Source organism: Puma concolor, chromosome A1 (genome assembly GCF_028749965.1).
Source record: "Puma concolor isolate L17-30 chromosome A1, mPumCon1.1.hap2, whole genome shotgun sequence".
Classification (NCBI taxonomy): domain Eukaryota; kingdom Metazoa; phylum Chordata; class Mammalia; order Carnivora; family Felidae; genus Puma; species Puma concolor.
The window spans coordinates 183,620,867-183,643,261 of NC_141667.1; the positions used below are offsets into that span (position 1 = coordinate 183,620,867).

General features: G+C 31.6%; 1 long non-coding RNA gene across 1 annotated transcript in view; it reads right to left on the minus strand.

Annotated features, from left to right (window-relative positions):
- Positions 1–1,590: 1,590 nt before the first annotated feature.
- LOC147584673 (uncharacterized) overlaps positions 1,591–22,395 on the minus strand; it is an 81,088-nt gene continuing 60,283 nt past the window's right edge. Inside the window, exon 3 of the long non-coding RNA XR_015255747.1 lies at positions 1,591–1,635. This is a non-coding gene — a long non-coding RNA (uncharacterized LOC147584673). The remainder of the gene's footprint in view (positions 1,636–22,395) is intronic.

The window sequence follows — 22,395 nt, forward strand, 5'->3', positions numbered from 1 at the left end:
GAAGCAAGCTCCAGGCTCTTGAGCTGTCAGCACAGAGCCCAACGCGGGCTCTAACTCACAGACCGCGAGATCATGACCTGAGCCAAAGTCGGACGCTCAACTGACTGAGCCACCCAGACGCTCCCGGATGAACAGGATTCTTAAAAGTATAGGTGATATATTTACCAGGCATCCTTACTCTCAGTCAAATTATAATAATCATGGTCACCATTTAAATCTGCTTAATAACTTTTAAAAAGAATTTGAGAATAATGCATTATGATAATGCTTAATAACATCTTGGGACTCCAGGGTGGCTAAGTTGGTTGAGCATCTGACTCCTAATTTCCACTCAGGTCATGATTCCAGTTCAACCCCGCTTTGGGCTCCCCTCTGAGCATTAAATCTGCCTAGGATTCTTTCTCTCCCTCCTTCTGCCCCTCTCCACCACTTGCACATGCTCACTCTCTCTCAAAATAGACTTAAAAACTCCAAAGGGATTTGACACTTTAACCAAGAAAATGCCTCATGCATTTGGGAGCATCAACTACTGTGAGTTACCAAGCAAAATTAACCAAAACTTAGTCACAATTCAGGAGAAAAAAAAATCTGTGTGTAACTGATATAACATGAAAGTGTAGAAGACTCAAAACAACAGACTTTAGTATGCATAATTGCATACTGTAATGCAATTATCCAACTGCCATATATTTCCAGATTCTGCACAAATGTAAAATAAAATAGTGTCATTTTAACAAATAACTAAAGGTGGAGTATAGCCTGGGAACAGTTGTCTGATTCTTTTCTTCACTTTAAAACATTAAGGAGGTTACCAAGCTAAAGGGGTGAATGTGCCCCCCAGGGAATAGACAAAATGTCTGAAAACATTTCTGATTATCATGACTGGGGGTTTGACTTTATCTAGTGGATAGAGGCCAGGGATACTGCCAGTCCATCAATGAACAGAACAACCCTCACAACAAATGTCAATAATGCTGAAGTTGATAAACCATGGTAAAGACAATAGTTAAGCAGAAAAGCACTACTTCATAGGTCTTTTTTTTTTCCTGAAAGAAAGAGGGTTATGTTTTTTTCCTTGAATCAAATATGGTGGTTACAAGAAGAGTGATTGCAACAATACATTTCCCCATCCCATTTATAGATAAAATTGAGTTAACCTAAAAAGTGTAGGTAGATGGTATTTATAACATATACTGATACTTTATAATATTAATAACTAAATTTAGATAAATAAAATAATATAAAAATTAGTATTGTCATACTATTTAAGAGAGAAATCTGTTTCTTATGGTTCTTAGATAAAGAGTCATTTATTCTAAGCAAATGATGAAATTGAAAGGATATGAAATTGACAATATAGTGATAACTGATTTACTAAATGCATTTCAACTTAATATTGCAGACAATTCTAAAATTAACAGAAAACTAAAAGTGCTTGAAGCTGGCATTTTGTATACAAATCTGTATACTTATTAGTGGTGCACACACATGTTCTATTAACATTCCTGTAATAGCTGACAAAGGAAAAAATATCACACTAACAAACATGCGTATGTATTGACATAAATATGTTCATAATAATAAACTTACCCTTTGTTAGACACAGTTATGATGTCATCTGAACAGTGCTTTAGGCTGTAAGGAAAAGAAAAGGTTTGTCAAATACTGCACCTAAATAATAATTATGGCAATATTTAGATTTTTCATAATTTGAGTCATATTTGATTAATTATAATTAAAAGCCGGCATGATGTTCCCTCAAAAAAATGTAACATAGTATTTTCTATGTAATACAAACTTCTGATGAGCAAACTTAAGATTAAAGTCACCAAACAAATTTATGCAGATAGGTGTAATATTAATTTATTACTTTCTAAAGTTGTGCTTTACATGCATAAGTACGTTTTTTGAAAAAAGAATTAACTCTATACTTTTTTTTAAGTCAATGATTATAAGGTATATTTTACTAAATTAGATCATTATTTAACCTTTTATCAATTTTTAGGACCTTAAACTTAGAATATGATGGCATACTTCCAAATATTTTTAGTATATGTGCTGCCAAGGCGGGCTCAAATAATATTTTTAAACACTTTAGAAACTAGTATTCACACATTATTTGCTAATAAATAAATTATTGTTTGTACTCCCAAATATGAGATTTTTCCATCTCCCAATAATATTCCATATTCCTTAGAATTTTGTTTCTATTTGTGCTTATGTGTATGTTCCTATGTAGATATGAATAGTCACCTGATGGATTGGATTTTAGCAGAGATGTGTGTTTGTGTATATGTACCTTTATGTGTTTGTGTGTGGATATGAAAAGAGTTTTGTGATGGATTAAATTCACTTGAGATTATGGGTTATATTAGAATATCATTTTTAATTAATGCAGTTCATAGTTGCTTAAATGTATACCTAGAACTAGTTTGATGATCTATCTTCATAATTTAAAATAGAAAATAAAATTATTCCTCTTAGAAGTTTCATTTTCTAGCATACCTTTTTCCTTTGTGGAAACATACATTCTGCTATAACTACCATTATGTTGGCTGGATTATTATGAAGTTAATGCATAGAGACATTATGTCACCCAAATTTCTCAACTTTAGAGATCCCTGTCTCTCAGTTTCAGTGTCAAGCTTCCTATTCTATTAACTTTATTTTTTCCTCCTTGAAGTAAAAGAAGGTATTTGAATCTTCTACCGAGTGAGAACAGCTCACCAATCACTGCCCGCATTCCAGAGAAGCATATTTTATATGAAGTTGGAAGATGTAGGAAAAAAATTAGTATTTTCTTATTATGTTTTGGGGTGGTAGAGATAATTATCCTCCTTTGATATATTTCAAATTAATTTAAAAGTCTTTTGTATATGTTTAAACCAACTGTTACTAAATATATGGGGTGGTGCATGTTAATTCCATTTAAAGTCATGCCCAATGGCAAAAAATAAATAAATAAATAAAAGTGTGCTACTATGAAATCCTTATATTTGGCAGCATTTTGTAGCTTAGACTGTAAGTCTTATGTTAGGCTTAATGGTTATTTTTTTGAGTTGCATGTTTTGAGAACATTTTTTCTATATAATATTCTACATATACATTTTTAATGCCAAAGATTGTTAAGGGAAATTATTTCTTACCCGGGAGTTGTAACAGTGGAATATTTCCCTTACACATGCAAAAAAGCTAGGTTTTAAAGAATGAAGAAACTAAGAAACAAAAATATTTATAGAATAAAATCACCTAGAGGCTTTTCCTCTTTTTTGGTGCCTCCCACTTTAAATACCTATACAGACATCTATGGCTACATCTACATCTACATGTACAGCTCTATCGATCTCTACTATCTATCATAGTCCATGAGTTTCTTCTCTAAATGGTTATATTTATGCTCCAAAAAACAAATCTTTAGAATGTCCTAACACACACGCAAACACACACACACACACGCACACACACACACACCCCTATACAATGAATACAAGCTATTAACAGGTTAGTAAAATTTGCTCGTGGGGGGGAAAAAGGTTTTTTTTCTCAATTTTTAACGAAACCTCCTATCTTCAAGGAAAAAAAATAACATACATATAGCTGGAGAGAAAATATTTGGACAGAAAAACCATTTAAATCCCTGAATAAATATATGTTAAATAAATCTAATAGAAATTTTAAGAGTACTCTGCAAGTGAAAAAAACTTTATTAAAGTTATTCAAATTATCTAGAGTTATTTGAGTCTACATGAAGAGTTTCATTTAAAACAAATACACAGTCAAAGAGCTGTCTGCTGTCCTTATTTTAATAATTTTCAAAGGAAATATCTCCATTTTTTCCCATTGAATAATAATATATATTGATTTTAACAATACATAAGAACAATACAGTAAGGTTAATCTGAGGCTACATACTAAGATCATTTGTTTATACTAGTGGACATTGGCATAGATAATAGATAATTTTAAAAGAATTGCTAAACTATTTCTCTGTTATGATTATATCAAAGGTAGAAGATATGAAATATAAAACGAGATTGGATCAGTGATAGTTTCATCCGGATGATGAAGGCTTATGCCTTTTTCTAAGGTAGAGGGAGAATGCCTCTTGAATAGAGAAAAAGTATGCTAGGTTTTTTTTCAATAAGGGTATTTTGCTCAGAATAATAGCATTATGAATACCTGAATGTTCCCAATGTTTCACAGCGTTGGGGACACTATTTTGCAATCTTGATTGCACATCAGATTCAATAGAGGACTTTAAAAATCACTAATGCTTTCATAATTTTTAAAGCATCCCTCATCATTTCCTGTCAATTATGAAGAGTGCCAGATTATAGAGCTATGGGTAAAAGTATTACATGGCAAAAAATTATTGCATGGAAAATAATTTTCTTTGAAATTTAGTTTTAAAAATTAAACATCATTTTCTGTAGTGTCTACACATACCAAATATTTACTTAATGATTCATAATTTTAAAAACTCACTTATAAAAACTTAATCAACTCAGAAAATGATACCAGTGATAACCACTTAATGGATGTCTATATGAAAATGTGTTCTCATTTTATCCCATAATATACTATACCTCTTTAATCTTTGAAATATCTCTATTTCTTAATTCAATTAGAAGTTAGCATTTCAAGTATAATTTTTAACATATTTTATCATTGTTTACAACTATTTAGTACTGAAGACATCAGAAAAAATAGTTCTTCTAAAATTTCGCTTCTCAGTGATTTCTTATATCTATGAAACGGTCTGAGGGTTGTTTTGGTCTCAGGTAATTTAGTGTGTGTGTGTGTGTGTGTGTGTGTGTGTGTGTGTGTGTGTGTGTGTGAATTTATTTCATTTTCTTAATCTTTAATCCCTAAACATTATTGATACAGAATTTGTATATCCACTTTTTAAATTTTGGATTGACTACTATTGTTCATCCTAGAAGACACTGTCATGTAACCTTCCTAAACTTAAAATGAGCCCATTGACCCTAAATACCAAACAAAAAACAAAAAACAAAAAACAAATTGATTCACAGAGTATCTTAATGAGTGACCTATCTTGACTTATGATACATAACAGCTTACAGATATGAAAAGCATAATTTACCATGAAGATACATCATTATATATAAGTGTTACATAGTTTCATGGGTACAAAAATCAGCTAGCCCATTACATTTTTATGAACATTTATTAAGATTACTATACAATATATGCAAAAGTGAAATCAGAAGTAAATGGATTATTTGCTATTTACTATTGTTCCTCAAAGATGTCTGTTCTTTCTCTGCATCTTTCTCTGCTACATTTTAATGTCTAGACTAGTGAATTACACACTGAAGCACAACATATATATGTGTTCTTCTTGCGGCCGAAGACCTGCACAGACTGCAAAGGACCCTTGGATGGCATGTGTATATATATACACACAACTTTAGAAAAAAAACCATATATATATATGGGTTTTTTTCTAAAGTTGTGTGTATATAGTATTTATCTACATTTAAGGAAATATTTTGAACAGATCTAACTTATAATAATTGAATGTAGTCTTATCTTTATGAAATTTATTCTTAAATTAACTTCCCTAATTTTCACACTATTATGAATCTTTGCTTTTTTTCTAGTAAGAATTGATATTTAACATACAGCTTTCCTGGAAATATATATGAATACCTAATTACCCCAGGTAATAATGAACAACAACTTCATGCTCTTTATAATGAAATGGTTTTCTATTGTCTTAATATTTGAAATATATGCTAGATTATATTTTTAATTTCTTCATAATTAAGAAATTTCATATAATATTTTAAGGTAACACAAAATCAACATAAATGGAAAATAATAATAAGTATTAAACTTTATTTTGCATGCTCTTATTCATGTGCTTCCTGCTAAACGATGTTTTAATGAGTTTAGAAATTTTATAAACAGTAGCTGAAAGAATACAGGGAATGAAACATCCTTAACGATGAAAGATTGGACTTCATGCCTCAAAATATAAATGCATTTACTTTGATTCAAATTAGATCACAGTAAAAAATAAACTTTATTCTATGAAATACTTTTTGAAATGTGCTAAGCATATCCACTTGACTTCTTTAAGTAGCCTTGGCATAAAGACATCTCTTTTTGTATCAAATTAAAGTACTCATACTTTTCCCAGAAAAGTGTGGATTTTGAACTGTTCCCCTGTAAGTCACTGTCTATATATTTTCTTCATAACATAAAAATCATTTCAACAAGACATATTTAGACAACCAGAAAATGTCTTGGACTTTCAAAACAATAGGACATTTTTTTCTGAAGATGTTATTTTTTAATTTTAGTTTACTTTCAAATGCATAGCGAAGCAACCCATAAATTCTTATTGTTGCTTTAAATAGGAACTTTACCATGGTTTCCATTAAGTAATTTAGTTTCTAATACTGTTATGTCACAGATCTGGAAAATGAGGACCTCAGTTGTTCTCTATACATTTTAGGATTGTTCAAATATTTATTTTTTATTTATTTATTTATTTATTTAATTTTTTTTTCAACGTTTTTATTTATTTTTGGGACAGAGAGAGAGCATGAACGGGGGAGGGGCAGAGAGAGAGGGAGACAAAGAATCAGAAACAGGCTCCAGGCTCTGAGCCATCAGCCCAGAGCCTGACGCGGGGCTCGAACTCACGGACCGCAAGATCGTGACCTGGCTGAAGTCGGACACTTAACCGACTGCGCCACCCAGGCGCCCCTGGATTGTTCAAGTATTTAAAACAACCCAGAAATTTGAGGTTGAGCACATCAAGGTGATGCCTGGGTTTTTGTTTTGTTTTTGCTACATCTTCTCCCATGTGTACCTTTTAGGGTCTCGTACCTACTAGTTAATGTATATATTATAAAAGTTCTATCCAAAAAAGTAGCACTCTTTTACCTCCAGTGGGATTAAGATAAGTATGCATGTATCCACTTCACAGAATATGTCAGCCAAAAATGTGTTTCCATAAGTTCTATACTATTGAACAGTGTATTGGTCCTACTGTTCTCAATTACAATACACACATTTAAAGTTATACATGAGGATGTAACTCAATTTACACTAAACAAAAACATTGTCTTCTAAATGCTATTTATAAAAATGCATTGTGATATTCAGAAATCATCTATATTAAGTTTTTAAAAGTACTCTTAGGGGAATTTTTCATAGAATATCATTAGTAAAAGCAACCGTTAAGTATCTGTCTTTCTTATAAAATTTTGTTTCATTGTCTGTCGAGTGGCAGAGAGAAAGAGAAAGAGATGAGGAATATCACTAAACATTTTGAGTCAGATGTTTGTTTAATGTTCTAGTCCCATTTTGTCATTAAAGAGAAGGAAGGATGAAGAATAATGTTTCAATAGTTTCTTAATTTTAATTAATATAGTTGGTAACACAAATGTATTTTCTTCATAACATAAAAGTCATTTCAACAAGACATAAAAAGACAACCAGAAGATGTCTTGGACTTTCAAAACAATAGGACATTTTTTTCTGAAAATACTATTTTTTAACTTTAGTTTACTTTCAAATGCATACCAAAGCAACCCATAATTCTTATTGTTGGTATTAAATAGGAACTTTACTATGATTTCCATTAAGTAATTTAGTTTCTAATACTGTTGATGTATTAGTATGGTCATGCAAAAGATATGTGAAGTGCCTTCAAATTTAGATAGAGATGCCATAAATAATTTTTGAAAAGTATTTATTTCACAACATTTTGTATAATTGATATTAAATTGTTCATTTATAGAAACTGTATGGCCATGTTGTCTTTGATAAAAATAAGTTGAAACACATATTCAGGAGCATACAAAGATAGGATGCTCTCAGTTTTATAAATGTGCCTTTTAAAAGAAAATGCTTGGGGCGCCTGGGTGGCGCAGTCGGTTAAGCGTCCGACTTCAGCCAGGTCACGATCTCGCGGTCCGTGAGTTCGAGCCCCGCATCAGGCTCTGGGCTGATGGCTCGGAGCCTGGAGCCTGTTTCCGATTCTGTGTCTCCCTCTCTCTCTGCCCCTCCCCCATTCATGCTCTGTCTCTCTCTGTCCCAAAAATAAATAAAAAACGTTGAAAAAAAAAAATTAAAAAATTAAAAGAAAATGCTTGAAGAGCTTAGAAAACTTTAGTTTCAATGTACCAAATTGATTGGTAATGTTTATATTTGCCTTAAACTTCACCAACCTCAATATATTTAAACCTTAAACTCCTCACTACATTGCCTTATGAAGACAAAGTCCATCACTGTAATTCCCCTGCAATGAGACTTTCACATTGGAATTTCAAGTTTACCCATTTTATTAAATATTGTTAAATTTGTATATATATATATATATATATATATATATATATATACTGTTATATGTCATCAGAGAACCACTGAAGCAACCTGAATTTAATGGGATAAAATTCTGGAGAAACTAGCACTACAGAGGATGAGTTGACATTCTGCAGTGGCTTTTTTCCTCAAGGGATTACCTGACTCTAGGAAAAAACTACCAGGCTGAAGATCCAGGCAAAGATCTGGACAGAACATGACTAAAAAGAATAAGAGAAACTAACAATGTATGTGCCTGCATGTGTGTGTTTACTCTCTCAAGGACTCAAATCTTTTCAATTACTCATAGGCTGTGCTTAATTTGTATTCACTTAATTGGACATAAGTAATAAAAGAGCATGTTTCCAAATGTGGTGATGACTGTGTGGGATGATGTAATATCCGTTAATAGTACATATGATAAATGTTCTAGTTCTTCAAAAGATTACTTCTTCATTGTGACCAGTGGATTACCAGTCCGTATTTGCTTCCAAGTAACCATGGAGTCCTAAGTTACCAAGTAACTTTTTTGATTATCAGTTTCTTGACAGCAAAACGAAAATCCCAGTGTTGTTAAATACTTTATAAATAACCGTATTTAAAAAAAACTATTATCATTACTATTGGTGTTATTATTATCATTTGATTATTACTAAAAGAAGACTATATTTGGCAGGTATAATTCTAGATAGATAAACACATATTATTCAGATATCCAATATTCAGCATCTATTAGGATGGGAACGTAATCCAAATAAATTTATCCTTTAGATTAAAGAATTATAAATGACAATGAATTGTATTTTATGGGTTTTTCATTAATAATTTATTTCATTTTATTTATTTTAGGTTTTGAAATTTCTCCAATTTGCATAGGTAAACTATGAAACAATTTGATTGCTTTCTTGTCATTTTCATTGTATCACATACTTAAATTGGACTTTATTTTCCAAAACCGTTTTGCAAGAATTTATTCATACCTTTGAAAAAGCATATCATTACTACTGTGTAAATAATCTCTGCTTCCCTATTATTCCAGGATTCCTTTATTTATTTATTTATTTATTTATTTATTTATTTATTTACCATATGTATAAGACATTCCACCATCACATATTTATCAGGCCAGGTGTTCTTGCAGACCCATATGATGGAAGAGTGAAAAAAAAATTCTGTTATCATAAAGTGTATATTCTCTTCAAAAGATACTGAGAATAAAACACCTACACAAGATATGTAACAACAATCAGTAATTAAAATTGTGAGGTAAAATAAAACAAAGTAAGGTAGAGAGTAGGAGGGAGTTCCCTTTTATACAAGATCATCAATGTAATACTCCTAGATACAATAGCATTTAAACAGAAGACCACGTCAAGTATGAGTACAAAGTGTTATAACTACTATAGTTTTGTAACCTGAAATAACCTTTAGTAATGTTAATTCTTTCTTACTTTTATTTAAAAATATTTCCCCTTGGTTTTTTTTTTTTTTTTTTTTTTTGCTATACTGTAATTTTATTGAGTTCTCCACAACACAGAACACACACGCATACACACACAAAATGAAATTTACATTCGAATTATAACAATTTAGAATTTAGGGGCCAAGATGGCAAGGAGCATGGAAGTTTTTTTGTTTGTTTTTTTTTTTTTTTTTGCATCTCTAGTCCCTGAAATACAGCTAGATCAACGCTAAATCATCCTGCACACCTAGAAAACTGATTTGAGGATTAACACAACAATCTGTATAACCTGAACCAGAGAACTCAGCAGTTATGTGGCTGAGAGGTGAACTGGGGGAGAAAGCCACGGAGGGCAGGGAGCTGTTTTTGCTTGCAGAGAGAGGACGGAGATTGGATGGAGATTCTATATTTTTTACTTTTTTGTAAATTTTTCAAATTCTATTTTTTACTCCCATAATTTCATTATATTCTATTTCATTATATTCATTTTTTCAAATTTTCAAACATTTTCTTTCTTTTTTTCTTTTCTTATTTTTCCTTTTTTTCTCTACTCTATCAAGCTCCTTTCAACAACCAGACCAGAAAACCCCTAGGATCTAGCATCCTTTATTTGATTTTTTGTGTTGTTTTTAATTTTTTAATTTTAAATTTTTTACCTTATTAATTCCTTTTCTTTCTTCAAAATGAAAAAAATGAAGGAATTCACCCCAAAAGAAAGAACAGGAAGAAAGGACAGCCAGGGACTTAACCAACACAGATATAAGCAAGATGTTTGAACCAGAATTTAGAATCACAATAATAAGAATATTAGTTGGTTTACTCTGGGGTTAAGAGTATAATTTAGGAAGAATAAACATTTAGATACTAAATATGGCCAACTGGGAAACCTATCAATGTATTTTGTGAACATTCACTAAAAAGGGGAAGCCCAAGAAATGGCTAAATGAAGTTACTACTGGGAAAGTAATTAATAACTAATCCTTCATAGATAACCATATTCTTAAAAAAAAAAAGAAGTTATTTATTGATGGACAGGCATCTTCAGTAGCATGCATAAAAGGTTAAATGAAGATTTTGCCCCATTCAATTAGGTTTGGTAGATTTGGTAGCTGTTGTTGTGGAATTTACAATCCTGATGATTTTGGAACAACTGTTGATGTCAATTTTTTACCAAAAACATGTGACACTTGCTAGTAGGACTTAAGGAGTGTTATTCATCTTTTTTTTATTTTTTTTTTAATTTTTTTAACGTTTATTTATTTTTGGGACAGAAAGAGACAGAGCATGAACGGGGAGGGGCAGAGAGAGAGGGAGACACAGAATCGTAAGCAGGCTCCAGGCTCTGAGCCATCAGCCCAGAGCCCGATGCGGGGCTCAAACTCACGGACCGCGAGATCATGACCTGAGCTCAAGTCGGACGCTTAACCGACTGAGCCACCCAGGCGCCCCTTAATTTATTTTTTAATTTGAGTATAGGTGACACATAATTTTACATTAGTATCAGGTATATGATATAGTGATCCAATGTCTCTATATATTATGCTATTCTCACCACAAGTATAGATATAATCAATCACCATACAACATAATTACAAAATCATTGACTGTATTTCCTATGCTGTGCCTTTTATTCCCATGATTTATTCACACCATAACTGTAAGCCTACATCTCCCACTCCCCTCCACCTATTTTGTGCCTCTCCCCACATAAATAATACCTTCTAGGACCATCCATGTTGTTGCAAATGGCAAGATCTCATCCTTTGTATGGCTGTATAATATTCCTGTGTGTGTGTGTGTGTGTGTGTGTGTGTGTATACACTTTCCTTATCCATTCATCTCTTGATGGACTCTTAGGTTGCTTTCATATCTTGGCTACTGTAAATAATGCTGCAATAAACAAACATAGGGATACATATATTTTTCAAGTTAGCGTTTTCATTTTATTTGTGTAAATACTCAGTTGTGAAATTATTGGATCATATGGTATTTGTCTTTAATGTTTTGAGGAACCGCTATGCTGTTTTCTGCAATGTTGTTATAGCAGCGGAATGAACGAAGGCAGTTTTTTTTTTTAATCTTACATTCTTATTATTGTTGGTTGAAGATGTTTATATGTCTTTAAATTTTCAGTGGAGTGGCTACACAAATTTGAAAACTAGGGAAGGAACAGATTTTTTTTTTTAATTTTTTTTTTCAACGTTTATTTATTTTTGGGACAGAGAGAGACAGAGCATAAACGGCGGAGGGGCAGAGAGAGAGGGAGACACAGAATCGGAAACAGGCTCCAGGCTCTGAGCCATCAGCGCAGAGCCTGATGCAGGGCTCGAACTCCCGGACCGCGAGATCGTGACCTGGCTGAAGTCGGACGCTTAACCGACTGCGCCACCCAGGCGCCCCGAGGAACAGATTTTAATAATACGTCTCTTCACATAGAATGAATTCAGTAAGAATGAGGTGCATAATAGAATAGATTCTGGTTTGTACACTTGTGAAGATTGTCAAATAAGTTTTACTGTTATTTTCAGTGTCCCTCTGATTATGGTGACACCCAATATACAATCAAAAGTTTTATGTCATTCTGATGTATTCTAATCCAGGATTTCTCAAGTAGGCTATAACAGATTTTTAGAGGCACCTACAATACTGATGTTCATACAAAGAGGCTGTGCCCCTTTATATGAATGTTTAAGAATACATTCAAGACCCGAAGGAAGGTCAAAAGTAAAGAACTAACTTTCCCAGCTTAACAATTTCAGAAATCCATCATCTGACTACTGCAAAGTAACCTTATACAAGAAAGTGGACCAATTAGCCCTGTCACTCACAGACAGCTAAGTACAAAATGGATTTAAGGTTAGAGCTCTGAGATAGATTTAATGCATGACTTAAACAGTATGTATTATGGTTCAGTGCTACATGAATGACTGGAATCTTTGGCACATTTCTGACAAAGTGACTGATGATTGGCAATGAGCTGTAAGGGGAATTTTGGCTTGATAGAAATGGGTCAATGTTCAGTGTTGTTCCTCTACTCAAATAGAAACAAACTCTAGAAAACTGTCAGAGCTTTATTTTATTTTATTTCTTTTTTAAAACTTAGTCTTAGTTCAGCCACATAGCAGCAGTTCGATACTGACAAACATGGAAGAATGTGGTCTTCCTGGTAAACAATGAAGAAACAATTTTTCTCAACAACTATAATGAAACAAAGCATTGAATAAGACCAGAAGACCTGGATCCTAACCATAGTTGTGACACAAACTGCCTGTGAGATAGGAAGTGAGTAACAGAGTCATTCATTTCCCACTACAGAAATAGAAAAAGAGAAAATGACTAAATAACCATGAAGTTTCTTCAACTTAAAAAACAAAAATAAAAAAAATAACCATTATTCTATGTCTTAATTGCTTGCTTTTGTAACTCCAGTTGCTACATTACAGGATGAACTTTCAACAAAATGGTTCTTTCAGTTCAGTTTTGACTTTAAGCCCATGAGAGGGAATTATATGAACAATGAAACTATGGCAAACTAAAGTGTTTGCTTTTTTTTTTTTTTCAACGTTTTTATTTATTTTTGGGACAGAGAGAGACAGAGCATGAACGGGGGAGGGGCAAAGAGAGAGGGAGACACAGAATCGGAAACAGGCTCCAGGCTCCGAGCCATCAGCCCAGAGCCTGACGCGGGGCTCGAACTCACAGACCGCGAGATCGTGACCTGGCTGAAGTCGGACGCTTAACCGACTGCGCCACCCAGGCGCCCCATTTGCTTTTTTTTTTAAAGAATGTAGTAACAAAGATATTTTTTGGAATAGGAAGATTATTCATTATAAGTTTACATGAGCTATTGAATCTATAATAATGTTTCACTTCTCAGAAATATTTTAAATAAGACAATATTCTTAAAGTAAAAAAAAAAACATAAAGGCTAAAATATATGAGCAGGATATATTTGCTTTTGTTTTTCATTCACATAGCATTTTATATCATTAATTAAATCTTCAAAACAACACTAAGAATATATCAAAATGCTAGTTCACTTTGAGTTACAGTTTAATGGCTCTCTTTAATCACAAGGGATCTGAATAGTTATTTCTGCAACCTAATGGCTTAGAAATCTGTTTTAGATGAGGTTTGGCTATCTGTTTTCCCATAAAAGTGAAAATAATTATTTTTGAAACTTAAATGTTCAGATTTAATCAAGTTTTTAAATGAAGTGTGGCAAAGTAACAGTATTGTAAAATTTTAAATAGAATGGTATCATCTAAATATGCTGCATGATTAAGCAAAAAATATTATGATGATAATATACAAAATCTATGTCATCAGCCAACAAGAGACAGCTTCTTGAAATAAGAAATAAAATTTTTATAGAGAAGAGTAATAGTCATATATACATATATAGAATGGAATTTATATGTGTGTAACTGAAAGGAATGCCCATATGTCCAAACTAGGTTAAAAATTAGAAGAGATATTTAAAGGTAGAACAGAGAAAGATTATTATTATATAATGGAATATTTTCACTTCATTATTTTATTGAAAATCACTGATTAGATCTAAAATATTATCATTTAATTTTCTTTCTTTCTTAGATTATAAACCTTATAACCATCTATATCAAATCATTTTGTTACATTGAATGGGAATTGAGTATTTTTTAGATAGTTAATAATTTGGGAGCATGTTTGCCTCTCCTATCCCCATTATTTAGTCTACTACTGGTTAAGTCATAATAGGTGCTAAATACAATTAGTTATAGATTAATGCTAGCCATTTACTACCTTCTGATATCAGTGTACTTTAGTATCATCATGCATAAAGTAAGGGGAGCTTAATGAACAAGTAGTGATGGTAATGCAATACATAACATATAAGAAAATATTTTCTATTATAGATCAATGTATATTTTATTCAGATATACATGTATATGTATTAATTACATTATATTCCTTATGGTCAAACATTTTTGAAACATATGTATCATACTCTAATATGAGACAAGGTAGATCCACTGATTATCTTTATTATTTTGCTAAAACAAAATTTAGCTAAACTGTATGACAGATATGCTATTTTGAGCTGATTAAAATAGTCTGAATATATAATGAAATTGTAAATTATATCAGCAAATTTGGCCTAAAACTCAGATTCAGTTATGTAATTATTAGCATGTAAGCATGACTCTACTTTAATATATAAATGAGCTAGAGAGGAAGTAGGGATTTGATAACAAAAAAAATATCATATATATATAAATACGATGTTTTTAGATTTTGACCTTTAAAGTTACAACATTGTTTGCTCTATTTAATATATCTTTACTGCATTCAGAAAGGCCTACCTGATATGATCTGCTACATGTGTGTCTCCAATATGATTAAGACTATAAAAATGAACATTGCAGGATGTACAAATAACTATAAAATGAGCACTGTTAACAATTACTTTATTCCCATTATATTCACATTACTGATTGGTATGAGCATTTTCCTGAAATTCAGGCCATTTGTCTCCTAAATATACAAGTAAACTTTTTCTATTTCTATTTCTTTTTTTTTTTTAAATTTTTTTTTAACGTTTATTTATTTTTGAGACAGAGAGAGACAGAGCATGAACGGGGGAGGGTCAGAGAGAGAGGGAGACACAGAATCCGAAACAGGCTCCAGGCTCTGAGCCATCAGCACAGAGCCCGACACGGGGCTTGAACTCACGAACCGCGAGATCGTGACCTGAGCCGAAGTCGGACGCTTAACCGACTGAGCCACCCAGGCGCCCCTCTATTTCTATTTCTAATCTTAGAAAGTGTTAATTACAGAAAATGTTAATTAAATAGCTTTTATAATTTACATCTTATCCATTAAATGCTTGGTACATTATCTGCTTCTCATAATTTAAATTTTAAAAAAATCCTAAGTGTTTTTTTCTTGCTGTATTTATTTTTTAATGCATTAATCAAATTTTACTTGGCCTTTAGATATGTCAACTAAATAATTGTATGCCAAAATTTCAGGTAGATGTTTTGACATATTTTCTGAAGTCTAGCTTGGCTGTGTTTATTCATGCTAGCTTTTTTAGTCAACATGCCTCTAAATGAGCATTCCCACGATGTCAGGGAACAGGGCATAGATATCATAAAGGTACGTTATGACTGTAGAAAGTGAAATATTGTTCTCATGCTGCTATGAAGTGACATTCAAAATATATATTATTCATCCCTCACAATGAGCAAATTTAATTATATATTTTGATTCAACATTTCAAATGGATTAAAGTGGAACAGTCTTCCTTAAGTATGGGATTTAGCCTTGAAAATCCTGATGTGATGAACTCACTTCATTATATGTGAACACATGCTTATTGCATAATCTCTAATTCTCCTGTTTAAAAACATAAATGAAAAAAGTCTAAAATAGCCCTTTGAAAATCCGCAGCAATACATAAAAGTATATTTGTTAATGTGTAGTGTATAGGTTCATTCTTTTTATATCACCTTCTATCTTTAGCTAAAAGGTGAAGAGCTGTATCTCCATTACCACTGTTTTTTCGAATTTGACTTTATAACCTTGATACTTTAGGTATACCAGTATATCTAAAAATAGATAAGAATTTTTTTCTTCTCTCTGAATGTTAGGAAAAGTTATTGGGAAGATTTTGTCTTTCTGATGAAGCACAGCATTATAAAAAGAAAGGTTTTTGGGGACTGTCACAATTGATGTCTCCTTCTTTCTCTTCTTGAAAATCGTGATTTGAAATTAAAAATGCTAGTATGTATGCACACAGTTTAACCAGAATTTTATTAAAAATATCAGAAAATCTACTGGTAAATTTTAAATTACTCAATTGACACATTTTAATATTAAACAAACTTTGAAGATGCGTGGAGACACAAAGAACTTTGAAGATGTATGGAGACACACATAAAGCAGGAGAAAAGCACTAAAATATTTTTGTTTAATAGATTAACATAGAATTAATTAATTTGCCCACCTGAATAAAATCTACATGGAAATTTCCCTGAAGTAAGACAGATATATCACATCTTTCATTATGGGAACTGTGTTTAAAAGTATTTTATCAAGGGGAACCTGGGTGACTCAATCAATTAAGCATCCGAATCTTGATTTCATGAGTTCAAGCCCCATAGTTGGGCTTTATACTGGCAGCACGGAGACTGCTTGGAATTCTCTCTCTCCCTCTCTCTCTTCCCCTCCCCCACCTGTGCTGTCTCTGTCTTTCTCAAAATAAATAAATAAACTTAAAAAATGTTTTATTAATAGCTTAAGACTGTTGACTTTTTCTGCATCATTATTTTAATTATTTTCTTTAATGTTTAATATATATTATTTTTGTTATTGTTATTATAATTGAATGCATACTATTTACTAGACATTATATTTTTTAAATCTTTCTAACAACTCTTTCAGACATTACCATAAGTATTCTAATATTTTTTAATGTGTGTTTGTTTGTTTGTTGAGAGAGAGAGAGAGAGAGAGAGAGAGAGAGAGAGAGAGAAAGAGACAGTGGGGAAGGAGCAGAGAGAGGAAGAGAGAGAATCCTAAGCAGGCTTTGCACTGTCAGGTACTGTGAAAGCAAGAGTTTGATGCTTAACTGACTGAGCCACCCAGGTGCCCTTACCCATCACTATTTTATACATAAGTCTGAATGTTTAATGCCAATTATGTTGTTATAATTACAAATATATAAGTTAATGGAGAAATAAATGAACATATATACATTTTTTGTATCGTGTATCATGAATTACTGTAAGATTTTTCAAAAATGTATAAATATGCTTAATTAAAATTTCAGAATTTTTCATTGCAATTTTAAAATATTTTATATATTTGCACATTCACTTAAAATGTTTTATCCAGAGAAAGCATGCAAATAATTTGTTTAATAACTTAATTTTTAAAATTATATTGCTTTTCTACTCATCATCTCTTTGGTTTGACAAGTTATTGAATTAATAGTAATATCTTGTGTCATCATAAACTTTCATTTGTATATACAGCACATTGGGGAAGTTATTTCTGGCTAAAATCTTGATCAGTATAATCCATCAGAATTATAAATAAACCAAATATACAATCAAATTTGTAACAATATTAAAAATATTAAAAAGCTAAAAAGAAATGTGAAATTGATTTTAGAAATATATTTAATTTAACCTTATTACTCAAAATGTTATAATTTATCATGTAAGTTTATAACATTATTGAGAGTTTTTATTCTTTTTTGTTTTTGTACTGTCTTTAAAATCATTTATGTACTGGACAGGTGAATACATTTCAATTCAGACTAGTTACATTTCAAATGTCTGATAACCAGGTGACTAGTGCTTGACATATTGGACACTACCAGTCCTGATTAATGATAAAGTTCTATTTAATTGCAACGTGTTAATCCTAATATTCAAGATAATGTGACCCTAAATGTTATACCTTTGAGGTGGACTTTCTTCAACCTAGACAGCTATTGGAGCTCATTAGTATGGTTGAAAGGACAGTGAAAATAGGTCATCATCTAGTTTCCTTACATAAAATATCTCTCTAGCCTCCTCTTCTTAAGAGTGTTAGAGCCACTGACAACTGATGCAATGAGAATTGTCAATGAGAATTGATACAAACATGTTTCCCTCTTTCATTCCACAGAGCACTTTATACATCACTCTTCTCTTATTTTCTTTCTCCTGTTCTGGTTACAAGCTGCCTTCTCAGAAAATCCATACTTTCAATGTTCTGCAGTTTTCCACGAACATGCCCATGGGAATTAATTCATTTCTTTTTCTACTTTTGTCCTACAGATTTCTGATAAATAAAAACCTCTGTTAATATGGTTTTTAAAAAAAATTCTGTCAAATAACTAATTGTTTATTTTTATGAGTATATATTTCCCAGACAAATTTAAGAAAATATAATAACATTAACCATTTCAAATAACATAATTTTATTAACAAATAATCTATCCCGTGTGTGTGTGTGTGTGTGTGTGTGTGTGTGTGTGTGTGTGAAGGATATTAATTTTAAAAAGTACACTCAGGTCCAGATATGCTTCACAGTGAATTAAAATTGTAGCCTGAATTGCTACAAACTTTAAAGTATAAAAAAGATTTTTACATGCAAATTGACATTTTAATTGTAGTACAGAATTCCTTTCCAAATTAAATAAAAATAGAATAATATTCCGTGATGCTCTGTAACCAGATCTTTACAATACCTAACTGGCATAGCCATAGGCATCTGTTAACTTCTTACTCCAAAAAAGTGCAATTTTTTCCATATCGTAAGTTTTGCTTGATAAGCTAAATCTTACTTTCAATTTAAGGGTAATATCAAGTAAGTTTTTTTTTTTAACCCTTAATCTGAAAAATTAGGAATTCTGACTAAAACAAATAATACTAAATAGAATTGGAATCAGTATTCTCCATAAAATAGCATTTCTTTTTATCTTAGATGATTAACGTTAATTAGGTGATCCGATTATTCAAATCTGTTCAAAATTTAATTGGGTGATCCAATTATTCAGATCCATTCAAATCACAATGAACCAACATCCATCTTCAGACAAGGTAACGAAAATATAAAAATGATGCACTTCTAAACTCGTATACTTCACATACCTCCATGTTTTGTACTTCTCAAAATATTTTAATATTTTTTACATGTGGTTATTCAATAGCTAGAAAATGAATAAATCTCCCGAAACACACACATATATACATAAAACATAGAGAAATAAATATTCACTGTAGCTCACTTAAACACTTGTATTTCTCTACCCTGCTCACCTCTAGAAAACAAGATAAATTAGTCTATGATCTAGCAATCGCACTTCTGGGTATATCCAAAGGACTTGATATCAGTATATCAAAAGATATCTGCACTCTCACGTCTATTACAGCACTATTTACAGTAGCCAAGATATGGAAGCAATCTAAGTGTCTGTCAACTGATATATGCTTTTTTTTTGTTGTTTAAAGGCAACACACACACACACACACACACACACACACTCACTCACACACAAAGGAATATTACTCAACCTTTAAAAAGAAGAAATTCTGCATTTGTGACCACATGAATAAACCTGAAGGATCTTATACTGAATAAATTAGGCCAGATACATAAAGACAAATACTGCACAATCTCACTTATATGAGGAATCTAAAGTAGTCACACTCACAGTCTTAATAACTTGAAATTACTAAATATGTAGAAGTTGATTTACTTTATTTTAGGAGTGTTATTATTGCCGTGCTGCCAACTGTTACAGAGAGAAGGAAACTGAAGATCAAAATTGTTAGTTTTCCTTCCACATTGCTAGTAGCCCTGTAAGTTTGACAACTTATTATGTTTGCAGTATTTTTACTAATATTTTATATTGGAGTAAGCTTCTCATTTGGATTCTGTAGTGTATTATCTATGAATCTTTGTAAAAATAATTTTACATATAGAAGCTACATGTGCAATAATTTAATGAAAGCTAAGGATGTAAATTCTAAGGATCTAGAGATGAGTAAGACCATGCTCACAGTCCACTTCTGGAGGCCTGCAAAGTAAGCAGAAGACTATAATGCACTGTGAGTAGTTCTAAGCTGAAATCAATAGAAGGAACTAAAGATGTTCAACCTCTAAAAGGATAGGGAGTGGTTGGAGTCTAGAAAAAATTTTCCTGAAGTTAAGATTTCTCAGCTGAAGTGGGCAAAATATTCCAAGATCCTATAGCCAGAGAGTATGAAAGTTTAAAGTTTAAGGAGTTCAGAACAGTCATGGAAAGTCACTGGCAACATAATAAGATAAGTGATAAGTAAGAAATAACACAATAATGAAAATATGATGATAAAATGTCAAAAGAGATGCAATTTTGTTTCAAGGGAGAAATAATTACAGTGTAATAAATGGACTATTTCTTTAAATCTTTTCTACAAAGAATGCTAATATGTCCTTTCCTTTATCACTTACTCTAGAGAAATATGAACTATATTATTCTTTTTAGAGTTTCAATTATCCATGTTAAAGATATTTCACCTCCTTTCTGACTACATAAATGTTCCCCAGATGCTATCCATTTTTATTCCAGAAAAAGGAAGTTTCAATAATTCTCATGTAAAAATAAGTCCTGAGTAGCTTATCTAACTTCTTAGAATAATGAAATATAGGAAGAAGTTTCTGCATGGATATACTTTTTTTTTCTTTACATATTTTTGAATAGGCAAATCTATTTTATATAGCGATGTCATTTTATTCAATTTTAATTTTTAAACAATTAACATATGAATACTGAATATACTCATAAGGCAAAACAGAGAGGGGGCATAATAAAGATTTTCTTCTGTATTCTTTATACTAGGAATACAGAAATAGAAAAGCATGGCTTCAAAAACTCAGAGGAACTTCATAAAAACAGCTTACTGTGTTTAGCTTTTTACATTTCATAATCTGCATTAAATGAAACAATTTATTTATGCATTTGATCACATTGACATTCATCCATAGTGGAATTCAAAAACAAAATCAGGCTTGGATTTTTTTTTTTTTTTTTTTTTTTTAGTTTTCTACTGCATGTATCAAACTAGCCAAGGATAACAAATTTAGAATGTTTACAGAAGTCATCATAAATGTATCTATTATTGAAGTTGATAAATGAACTTCTCAGCCCATTAAAGAAACAAGGAAGGGATATCAGAGTATTATATTTGTTGCTTTTCATGGAATGTATTTAAAATGTTGAAAAAAATCAAAGAATATCTCAATCAATGGCAAGACATACAAACTGATTTGGTGTTTTTTTTTTTTTATAAGAAAATTTTATCAAAACATATTATTATAGGGGCGCCTGGGTGGCGCAGTCGGTTAAGCGTCCGACTTCAGCCAGGTCACGATCTCACGGTCTGTGAGTTCGAGCCCCGCATCAGGCTCTGGGCTGATGGCTCGGAGCCTGGAGCCTGTTTCCGATTCTGTGTCTCCCTCTCTCTCTGCCCCTCCCCCGTTCATGCTCTGTCTCTGTCTGTCCCATAAATAAATAAAAAAAAACGTTGAAAAAAAAAAAGTTTATAAAAAAAAAACATATTATTATAAAAGTAGTATTTATTGGCTTTTTTCTAGTATATAAATTTAACACCAGAAACTCAAATCTATTTAAAGATATCTTCACTTATTGAAACAATGTTCTTGCAGAGTAGACTGTACTTATTGTTTTCCTAAAAATATAAGGACAAACTGCTCCCCATTCAGTTTATGAAATAAAATTAATTGTGTAGGCTTTCTCTTATCTGTGTGTATGTGTGTACATGTGTGAGTATACACATATAACTGGAAAGAGTTATTTCAGTCATTTTAAAAGATAAAAAATTAACTATGCATGTTTAAAGATACTATATTTTGTGGTAAAAGTGTAGAAAACAAAACAAAAAACTTAAGTACAGTGATCATGTTACTGGAAATAGTATCAATGTTTAAATGATTTGATAAAATTAAAAAAGAAAAAATATTTGCTTTATTGGTTACTACTGTGACATCTAGATTATGGTACAATATACCTAAAAGTCATTTGTTTAAAAATAAATTTTGGTAAAATGCTG